This window comes from Rattus norvegicus, chromosome 19 (genome assembly GCF_036323735.1).
Source record: "Rattus norvegicus strain BN/NHsdMcwi chromosome 19, GRCr8, whole genome shotgun sequence".
Classification (NCBI taxonomy): Eukaryota; Metazoa; Chordata; class Mammalia; order Rodentia; family Muridae; genus Rattus; species Rattus norvegicus.
The window spans coordinates 18,356,392-18,365,831 of NC_086037.1; the positions used below are offsets into that span (position 1 = coordinate 18,356,392).

Genomic DNA, 9,440 nt, shown 5'->3' on the forward strand with positions numbered 1-9,440 from the left:
CAACTGGTCTCCACACTTTTCCTAGCACCTTAAAGACTTCAACTCTTTCTCCTAAGGAATTTTCTGGCAATTGTCGATTGCTAAGCACATGACTTCATGAGTGTTCCCCTAATACACACCCATGTTGTAACCTACCATGCAGACTATTTCTTGATGTGATTTAAAGCACCTGTACAGAATGAGACAGGAGAACTTTTGACTGCATATTCAAGCGGGTATGAAATCTCAGGAAGTTTTAATGGCTTACATTGGTGAATGAGGACAATGTGAGTTAGGATGAGACATTTTTTGGGAAAGATTTGAAAGGAAACATTCATTTAGATGCATAGGAATTACTAAGGTTTTTTATAATCAAGCCTTGAGGAAAATTTGGCTTTGGAAGCAGGAGATGCTCAGTGGCTCTGCCCCAGGAAAGTCTCCTGGAAAGGGCACCTCTGCTTATGCTCAGTAAAGGGAGAACATTAGCAGGGATGCAAAGTCTGCTCCCCATGACATCAGCTGTCCCTTCTTGGACATTCTATTGTCTCCTAGAGAGTTCTGGCATCCTCTGTGATGTCACCAGTGTTGTAGTGACAACCAGTGCCCTAGTTTCTCAGTCTGAGTCTGGCAGTTACAAGCTAAGACATGTTTTCCTGTCTTCGCATGCTTTTTGGGAGGGGGAACGTCGATTCTGGAGAGACGAGAGTGAAGGAGTCTGGCCTTTCGTCTCAAAGTAATGATGGACAAAGACAGCACTTCTGGGGAATGTGGAGTAAGTTCTAGGCAGTGTATTTTGAGATTCCTGCCAGGGTGGCTGCAGGTTTAAGCTGACCTTTCTAGCAATGGGCCACAGCAACTGGAGCATCTGAAAAGGAATTGAATTTCCACGAATATCACAATTCCTTAAAGTCAAGGATTTCAGAACTTTAGTTTCCCCATCCCCACTGGGAGGATATGGTAAGGCCAATGCTATTATACTATGAACTTCTGGTCTTTACTTTTCAGTTCATTTGCTCTGTTACATTGATATAATAACACCATCAGTGGTCATGGAGGGTCCACCTTTTCTGAGTTTAGACAGGGCAGCAATGTATTTCACTATCATTGCTTCTTTAAATACAGTGGGTATCTGACAGTAGTAACAGGGAGAGATTGTGCTCCAGGCAATAACCTTATGTTCTTAGACCTTCTCTGATTTCTTCTAACTGGCAGGGTCATCGTTTGCTTTATACATTAGAGGTTGTATGTTACAAACATTTTTCTACAATACCAAAACTATTTGGAACGTGTAGACCAAGATTCAGCCTGTACCAATTCGCACTTCTGGGGCATTTGGTATTTCACATAGGGACACTGATAAGGCTATTGAACATATCTTACCTTGGAAATGCATTTTAAATCCAAAGTTGTTGCCTTAGAGTATCAGGGTAGGACATCTGAGTGTCTCCAATCACTCAAGTTTTGTGGATGGTGAATTTATCATCTGAGTTCTGAAGCCACAGGGGTGAGGGTCCTGAAACCAAGCTGTACCCTGTTCAGCTGACAATAATCCTGGAGAAGCCATCTCCATGGTACATGTAAGCACGTGATGTCCGGAATAGGGAACACCTGGCTGCTTACATCTCTTGGTCTCTATAGAGTAGTGGGAGAACTGAGATCCCCTGAGGAGGCCTCTTAAGCATAGACCAATCGCCTAGCAGTGACACTGGGTTCCTGGCTTGTTCTCCTGTTTAGGCCTCACTGAGGTCTACGAACACTCTATGCATTCTCCCCATGCAGGTTAACTTGTGTTCTTCTACCTACAGACGCTGGGAGAGAAACATCATCCCCTGGCACTGACCTAAGCAAGAATCAGGCCATGAAGGAAAAGGAGAGGCTGATTAAAGAGCTGCAGCTCATTACCGAGGAGAGAAATGACCTGAGAGTTTGCCTGAGGTTTCTGACAGAGAGATCCATGAAGAACAGGTATGAAACGCTCCAAATGCTCTTGTTTCATTCCTGGGTCTGCAAGGTCACCTTTTTCTTATCCTGTTAAGGTTTTGGGTTCTAGAAAGCTGTGCCTCCCTAACCACCCTGTGCTAAACCTCACCTCCCATATAGTGGAGATTCAGAACCTGACCCTTCCTGAGGAGTGAGATTGAAAATGGACTCATCTGCTTCCATTTATTTAAAAGCAGAACTTGTGGTCTGAATGAAGAATTCAGGGATAAATTCAGGGAGAGTGAGTTCCCAGTGTGCATTTGCAAAGCCCTTGACAGCTGGTGGCTTTGCAAGATTGTAATTGCAGTGAGTTTATGGTGAGTCTCTGTACTTGCTAGGCAGGAGACTGAGTGCTGGAAGATCCAGGCAGCAGCCTGGGGTAATATAGGACCCACCCTGAGTTCATATATTCCTAAATGCCGATATTCATTGTATTCTATCATTTGGGGCCAGGCCACACTTCAGGCCAAATCCATATTATGAAGACCTGGAGAGAATGGAGGAGGCGGTCATGTCAATTCTGCACAACTTAGAGATGGAGAACACTGAGGTCCATGAGAACAACCATAAGCTGAAGAAGGAGATTACCTTCTCTAGGTAAGTCCTGGTCAGAAAGGCTATCACTTGTGGAATGGCCATTTCTGACTTTCTTTGTTCTGGATTGGACGGTCTTCAGCTCTGGTTCTATCTCTTGTGCTATTTACCCATCAGTGTTCCAGGGTCATTTGGACTCAGTTTTCAGTTCCACAAAAGACTGTTCCTCATCCCAGGATTGTCTAGGCATCTTCAGAAGGCTCTAGAGAGAACAGTACTGATTGAAGTCAGCAGAAGGTTATTAGGCTGCCCTGGACCTATGGTGTCACACCAGGTTTTACAAAACTCAGTGCGTGGACCACATGGTTAGCATGACCTTTTCTTGGTTCTACTGACCTCCTTTGAAGGTGTTGGCCCACTACTAATTGATGTTGGCCCCATGCATTGGGCTTTCATGGATAGTTGTAGATCCATGTTCTTTCTCAGAGGTGTGGACACTAATTGGTGTCAGGCCAAGCAAACAATTTGTTCTTCCCCGAATTAACTCTTTATGTTTTGTGCAGCAGCCTTATATGTATCAAGATGCATTTTATTAAGTCTTCATGGGTATCTGGGACCTGGTAGAGTTAGTGGGACTTGGGAGTAGGAATGGGAGAAAGGGCCATCATAATCTTACTATGCAGACTGTATTTCCAGAAACCTGCTCAGCCAGCTCCTGATGGAGAACACATGTAGGAAGAAGTTGGTCCCACTGAAGCAGGAGAACAAGGAGGTACATCTTGATTGTGCACTGAACCAGAAATATTTGGTTGACTTCAACAAGAAAGATAAAGACCAGCAACGGCCTGAACCAGCATTATCAGGTAGGGACGAGCTGATGTGTTAGCTTAACAATATCTGATGAAATTTGCCAATTTGATACATCTTTGCTTCTCTTACCACCTTTCTAATTTACACTCACAACCAGCCAACCACCTCATGTAATGGAATTGTTCATTGCTCTGCCTATGCACAAGTATTCTAGGAAGTTAACCACTTTTCAGAAACTGAATTATTGTGCAAGCATATTTTGCTGCTCTTTTTGAAGCTGCAGTCTAGAAATGGTGACAGATGAATAACATATCTCATTATTGCATATCCATGTGATAGATTGGATCCTATGTAGAGTTTTGAACAATTTCTTGGTTCTTGAACAATTGACACTCTGTGGTCATGTGACCTCTTGTGTAGGAAGCACCTTTGGGATAAGAACCAAGTGCAAGTGTCAAATTAGTACTTGTCATTGGCTTTATCCTTGGTGACATATGGACATCTCCTTTCTTCTTGCAACCCGATGAGGTCTCTTCCCATTGCCCTGTTCTTGGTTTGCAGTGGTATAAGTCTGGGTCCCAGATTGGCAGCCCACATTACTGTGAGGCTTGCTGGAGATTTTGCCCTGCCTGCAGAGTTAGCAACAATGATATCAGTTAAAAGGTCCATGTCGACTGTCCAATAGAACTGAGGTGGTAGAAGGCAGCATTCTGACAGCTGGCTTGCATTTCCCCACCAAATCAGTGTCTGGAAAACTGCCTTCCTCTCCCAGGTCTCAGAAAGTGAAAGAGAGCTGGAATTGGACACACCCCAGTAAGAGAGCTTTTTGAAGAATAAGTTGCTTTCTCAGGAGTCCCTGATGACCAACATCCTGAATGGTAACATTTTTTGGATGAGTATTCATCCTCTGCGTTAATTTGTCATTTCTTAGAGACCCTAAATTTATATAACACTGAGCCAGCCTGACTGATTGAGGTCTTACTCACTTTCTTCTTCAGAAAACAGCACTTGAGAGACAACTTGTGGGACCGCCTTTCATTATGTGTGCTAGAGGAGAAACAGCAATATGTCTGTGCTTCTAAATGTTCGTTAAGAATATGCTTTTAGAAATATTTTTGTTATGATTTTAATTGAAGTTTTCTTTTTGTTGTTTCATATTTATATGTTCTTGTTACTATTTTACTTTAAAATATTTTTAAATATTTTTATTCATTTTAATCCTGTTTTGTTGTAAAAATGTATTTGTTATGAATAAAAATTGAATTCTATCTCTTGACTCTTAAGACCATCTTTCTTCCTCAAGGGTTCTGTCCCTTCCTGTGTACCTAGAACTGACACCTACAGATGGATCTCTGCATGTTCCATGGAGCCTGGGCTAATAAGTGAATTCAAAGTCACCAAGGTGTACCCAGTGTGACAGTGTCTTTTGTGTGGATAATGTGGCTGTTTCTCGGACACACACTTTATGATGTAATCACTGACATGCTTTACCCAATTGTTAGGGTCCATGTGGTTCTTCTAAGAGAGCAGCAGATGCTCTACCCTGTGAGTCATCACCACAGCTCCTGCAGGTGGCTTTTGTTATTCCACAGGAGGTGCTGTATTAGGTGGACAGGATCACCTCCAATTAAATAGAGAGATCTCAGGAGATGTGTATTCACAGAGAACTTACTGAGCCGTACATGCTCAATGTGTTAGTTTGCCAGGCATCCCTACAGAGCTCTGGTGTTCCCACTCCTCACTGTGGGTCAGGATCATCCTCCAGCACCACTTAGTTTTCATATTAGAGCAGTTCTTTCACCTGTTATCAATGATGACCATATGTATTATGCACATCTGATAAAATACAGAATAGAAACTAGATCCTGTAAGCCAGCTTGGCATAATGTGTTCTATTGATAGCAAGAAACGTATCTTAATCTAAGCAGTTTAGGGGAAACCTCAAGAGCATACATAGTGAATGCTTCCTATAGCTGTGAACACAGGTTTCTTTTGGAGAGCAGGCCTGTGCAGGCCCAGAACCTAGGTTGGGCAGTTCAAGCTACCCTTTTTCCATGGCCAAACTGGGATCATATTGAGAATGTATTTCTTCCAGGTGATGGATTTCCAATTTATGGAATTGAACTAACTTACTCATGGTGGAAGTGACACAGAGAGTTAAAGTACAGAAGGAGCAATCCAGAATGTCCACAAAAACTTGCTGTCACCCCAGGGCTTTAAAAGCTCAGCAGCTAGAGAAGCAATGTAGTATTTGGTTATTCTCATGCTTAGGTCTAGTCATTCATTATAAGCTGAACATGACACAAAAAGAATCATCTGTGTCAATATAGAAGCTAGTTGTAACTAGATTCACCCCACACTATCACATCACTACCATATTTGAGGTTCTCAGTTACTATCTAAGAACCTGGAAGAGGCCTGGGTCTTGCTACACATACTCATGATTTATGTCTTCATGACACTGTGTGCTTTGTCCTGTTAATGCTACCATTGGCATACAATACCTTGGATACTTTGTGCTGACATCTGTGACCTGAGACAATAGTTCATGTCATGCCTAACCTGAATAAACTGTCCTTAGAGTACAATGTGGTATGAGGGGCCTTCTTTTCCTATGAGATAGCAAAATATTTCCAGTCTTCAGTCAAGTCTGTCAGCCATTGTCCAGTGCCTGTCTTGAGATGTCCACATTTTCAGCTGAGAGTCTTCATCCAGGCTGCTCTGTAACTTTGTAGAAGATTAAATAGGTCCCAGCCCTAGGATTTAATTCCGTGTAACTGTACTTGCCGAACATTCTCAAAGCCCTATGATCTACCCTAGCCCTCTGTGCTTTAGAGAAAAAAAAAATAAAGAACGACATTGCACTTGAAATTTCTCCCCCAACAAAAGGAGAGCCTGCATAGGGCCCTTAAGTAACTCTAAGCCCCAGCTTCCCCACAGCTCCCTCCCTTGATTCAATTATTTATCTGTTTTCATTATTGCTCACTTTATTTTTGGTGTGCAAAGAATATGCACCATGTCAGTAAAGTGTGTGTGTGTGTGTGTGTGTGTGTGTGTGTGTGTGTGTGTTTGTATGGGGAAGGGTCCATAGTAGAAACTGTCGAGGTGCATGGAGACTCATGTTACTACTGCCCCATGGCACCTTGCAGGGAGCACTGAAATGGTGGCTACTTTAATACAACCTAAACCGGGTGTGCATGGTTTGCAGTGAGATTGTGATGTCATCCCCACTGGAGAGAGCAGCAAAAGCTTCATTTATTACATGCTACTTTTACCAAGGTGAGGCAAAGCCTCATCTTATAGAGTGTCTTGTAGGATTGACAGCAGGAAATTAATTCAAGGCTCAAATCAAATCAATCAATTACAAACAAAGAGGAAAATACAAAGAGTCAAGGGAACCACGAGCTGTGTGTTGGTTTTTTGTTTGTTTGTTTGTTTGTTTGCTTGCTTGCTTTTTTTTTTTTGGTTCCTTTTTCTTTTTTTTTTTTTTTTTTTTGTTGTTGTTGTTGTTGAGAAGATCCACCAGAGAGACAACCTCTTCCTCAAACAAACTATACACCACAGAGACAATACCTAAACTGACAAAATTAGAAATAAATGGGGGATATAACAATAGACAACCAACAAATTCAACAATCCTCCCTGGTTTGAGTGCCCTGGGGAAGTTGGGAAGCCACTTTTCCCTATCCTGTGTGACTTTCCCTGCATAGTGGAGCTCTCCTGCAGGAGATGCTTTCACATGCTTCTTTAAAACCACCTGTTCCTCAGATCCAGATCAGCTGTGAAAACAGGCTTCTTCAAGATAGTGTGAGAGCTACCCCTCCCAGCTCAGAGCTGCAACACCATAGGATCCTCCACTCCCAGTGCTGTGTGGGTCCCATGGAGAAGTCAGAGCAAAGTGCCCCTTCTGAGAAGTGACTTAGAACAGAAGGTTCAGAAGTGACAGTCAACCCCCAAGTGCTTCTTCCAGGAGAAAGCAACCAGCTCTTCTTATGAAACAGTGTAGGCTCCCACATGACCCAGGTCTGTGACTGGGAAAGATTTTCTGGAGCTTAGTTGCCCAGTCACAGTGGGGCTACATTCTTGATCCATGCTCATTCCTACAACAAAAGGTCCTCCCCCTCCCTCCCAGGCCTTCAGTTGAACCGAGGTCCTTCCAGGACCAACAGACCTGAGAGAACAGAGTGCATCTCAGGGGAGAGAAGAGGCCCGAATGATTTTAAATGGGAGAAAAACCCCATATCCGCCATCTAACAACGTTAGGGTTTGTGCATATGTGGACTTCAGAACCTTAAGGTCAGATTTTCTGATAACAGCTGCTGGTGAAGATGAAGTCTGCTGTGGTTGGGATTGTCCCAGGCAGGGAGGGGATCTGACTCTGCAGGCCTGGCCAGCTTCTTCATTCTCCTGAAACTAAGTGTTGGTCAGCTGTAAATCTGAAGTGAGAGTTGGATTTTGTCAACTCAAATGGATGAATTTCAAGTCTCACACACTATGTGAGACACACATTTACCCACAGGGGATTTGAACTCACTTCTATAGAGGTGACTGGGGCGAACAGAGGGAAAGCATTCTCACCTTTAGCATTCTGCCTGTATCAGAGATGACGGGGACTGGCTTCCTGGACAGACATGTCCAAGCAGACACACCGTGTAATGGGGGAAAACTGAGGTAAGAAATGTCCTGGGGACAGTGATTTCAGATTGTGCCTTCAGCCAGAAATCTCTGTTGCCATTAAGTCAAGCAGCCTTGGGCCTCCTAAACCTTTCACTACGTCAGGGTGTCTCTGCTCTCACACCTGCATCAGGTCCTCCTCAGATGAAGGCTTCTCAAAAAAAAAAAAAAATATATATATATATATATATATATATATATATATATATATAAAGCAATGTTTCTCAACCTGTGGGGTGCAACCACTCACAAATTTATATCAGATATTATAACTTATAAGAGTAGCAATATTAGTTATGAAGTAGTAATGGAATAATTTTGTGCTGGGGGTCACCACAGCATGAAGAGCTGTATTAAAGGGTTGCATCAGTAGGAGGGATTTGAACCACTGCGATAGAAGCTGACACATGGGAGCAGACTCCTCATGTGAGTAGAGACCCTTGGCAAGGGATACTGTGTCCTACCTTAGGAACCAGAGGCAGAATCTATCCCAGGAGTCTGTGGGTCACCTTGTCTTAAATTCTTCCAGGGTCAAGAATAGCACTGATCATCTCAGCAGTGTCAGCTTGCACAGCCACATCAGGCCCATGGCTTCCCTTTACAGAGAAGGATGTGGGTCTAAGTGACAGCCCGTGAGACTGAGGGGACCCTGATACTCATTTGCTTTGAGCTGTGGTTTCTTCAGGTGTAAAATGGACGTGTTTCTGCTGAATTGGGTTGTTGTGGAGATTAACAGAACATACAACCTGCTCAGTGTCTGCCTGGCATGGACCCTGCTGGTTAAATGGAAGCTCTCGATGGTGATGCATTTAAAAATAGAATCTCGAGCCCCATAGTGTTAGATGTCAGGCGACATACAGGGGTTGTAAGGGTTTTGTGATTCCAAGAGGGCCTTGAATTAAAACCAAAGGATCTTGTTTTAAATTAAAAAAAATAATCAAGTATAAAGTGCCAATATGAAATAATCATAAACAGAAATGAGCTAATTCCTGGAAGTCATTTAGTATTACATTTTCTGCTTCTATTTTCAAGGCATCTAGAGTAGCATTGTACGAGATCCTAAAGCCTTCTCTTATGGTGCTACCCATTCTTTCCTGTCTCCTTGAGGACTTCTCAGGTGACTTAAGAAAACCTGATTTCCTTTCAGATTGTCCCCAGCTGCTGTGATCTCTCTGTCCATGGGCATTGCCAAAAGCTGCAGAGCCAATGTGTTGTTTTACAACACAAAATTTCCAGACATCAATTTCACCAATGAAGTCTCAGGAATCAGATGCTGAATTCAAGTAAAGCTCCCAACTGTCCTTCCTAATTCACTGTTCCCCCAGAAGAAGAGCATTGTAGCTCCCTCTGCACGCTTTCTTAAAAATCCTTCAACTCAAAGACTTTCCATTGCCCTAGTTATCTTCATTTCCTATCAAGTTGTGCCTTGATCTGCTCTAGACCTAAGTGCCCTTTAGCTTTGC

At 43.0% G+C, this 9,440-nt stretch overlaps 1 long non-coding RNA gene across 1 annotated transcript; it reads left to right on the top strand.

Annotated features, from left to right (window-relative positions):
* The first annotated feature begins 3,047 nt into the window (after nucleotides 1-3,047).
* Nucleotides 3,048-4,379, top strand: LOC134483418 (uncharacterized). Its single transcript, XR_010060296.1, has 3 exons — nucleotides 3,048-3,356; nucleotides 4,076-4,181; nucleotides 4,302-4,379. It is a non-coding gene; the product is annotated as an uncharacterized LOC134483418 (long non-coding RNA).
* The last annotated feature ends 5,061 nt before the right edge of the window (nucleotides 4,380-9,440 follow it).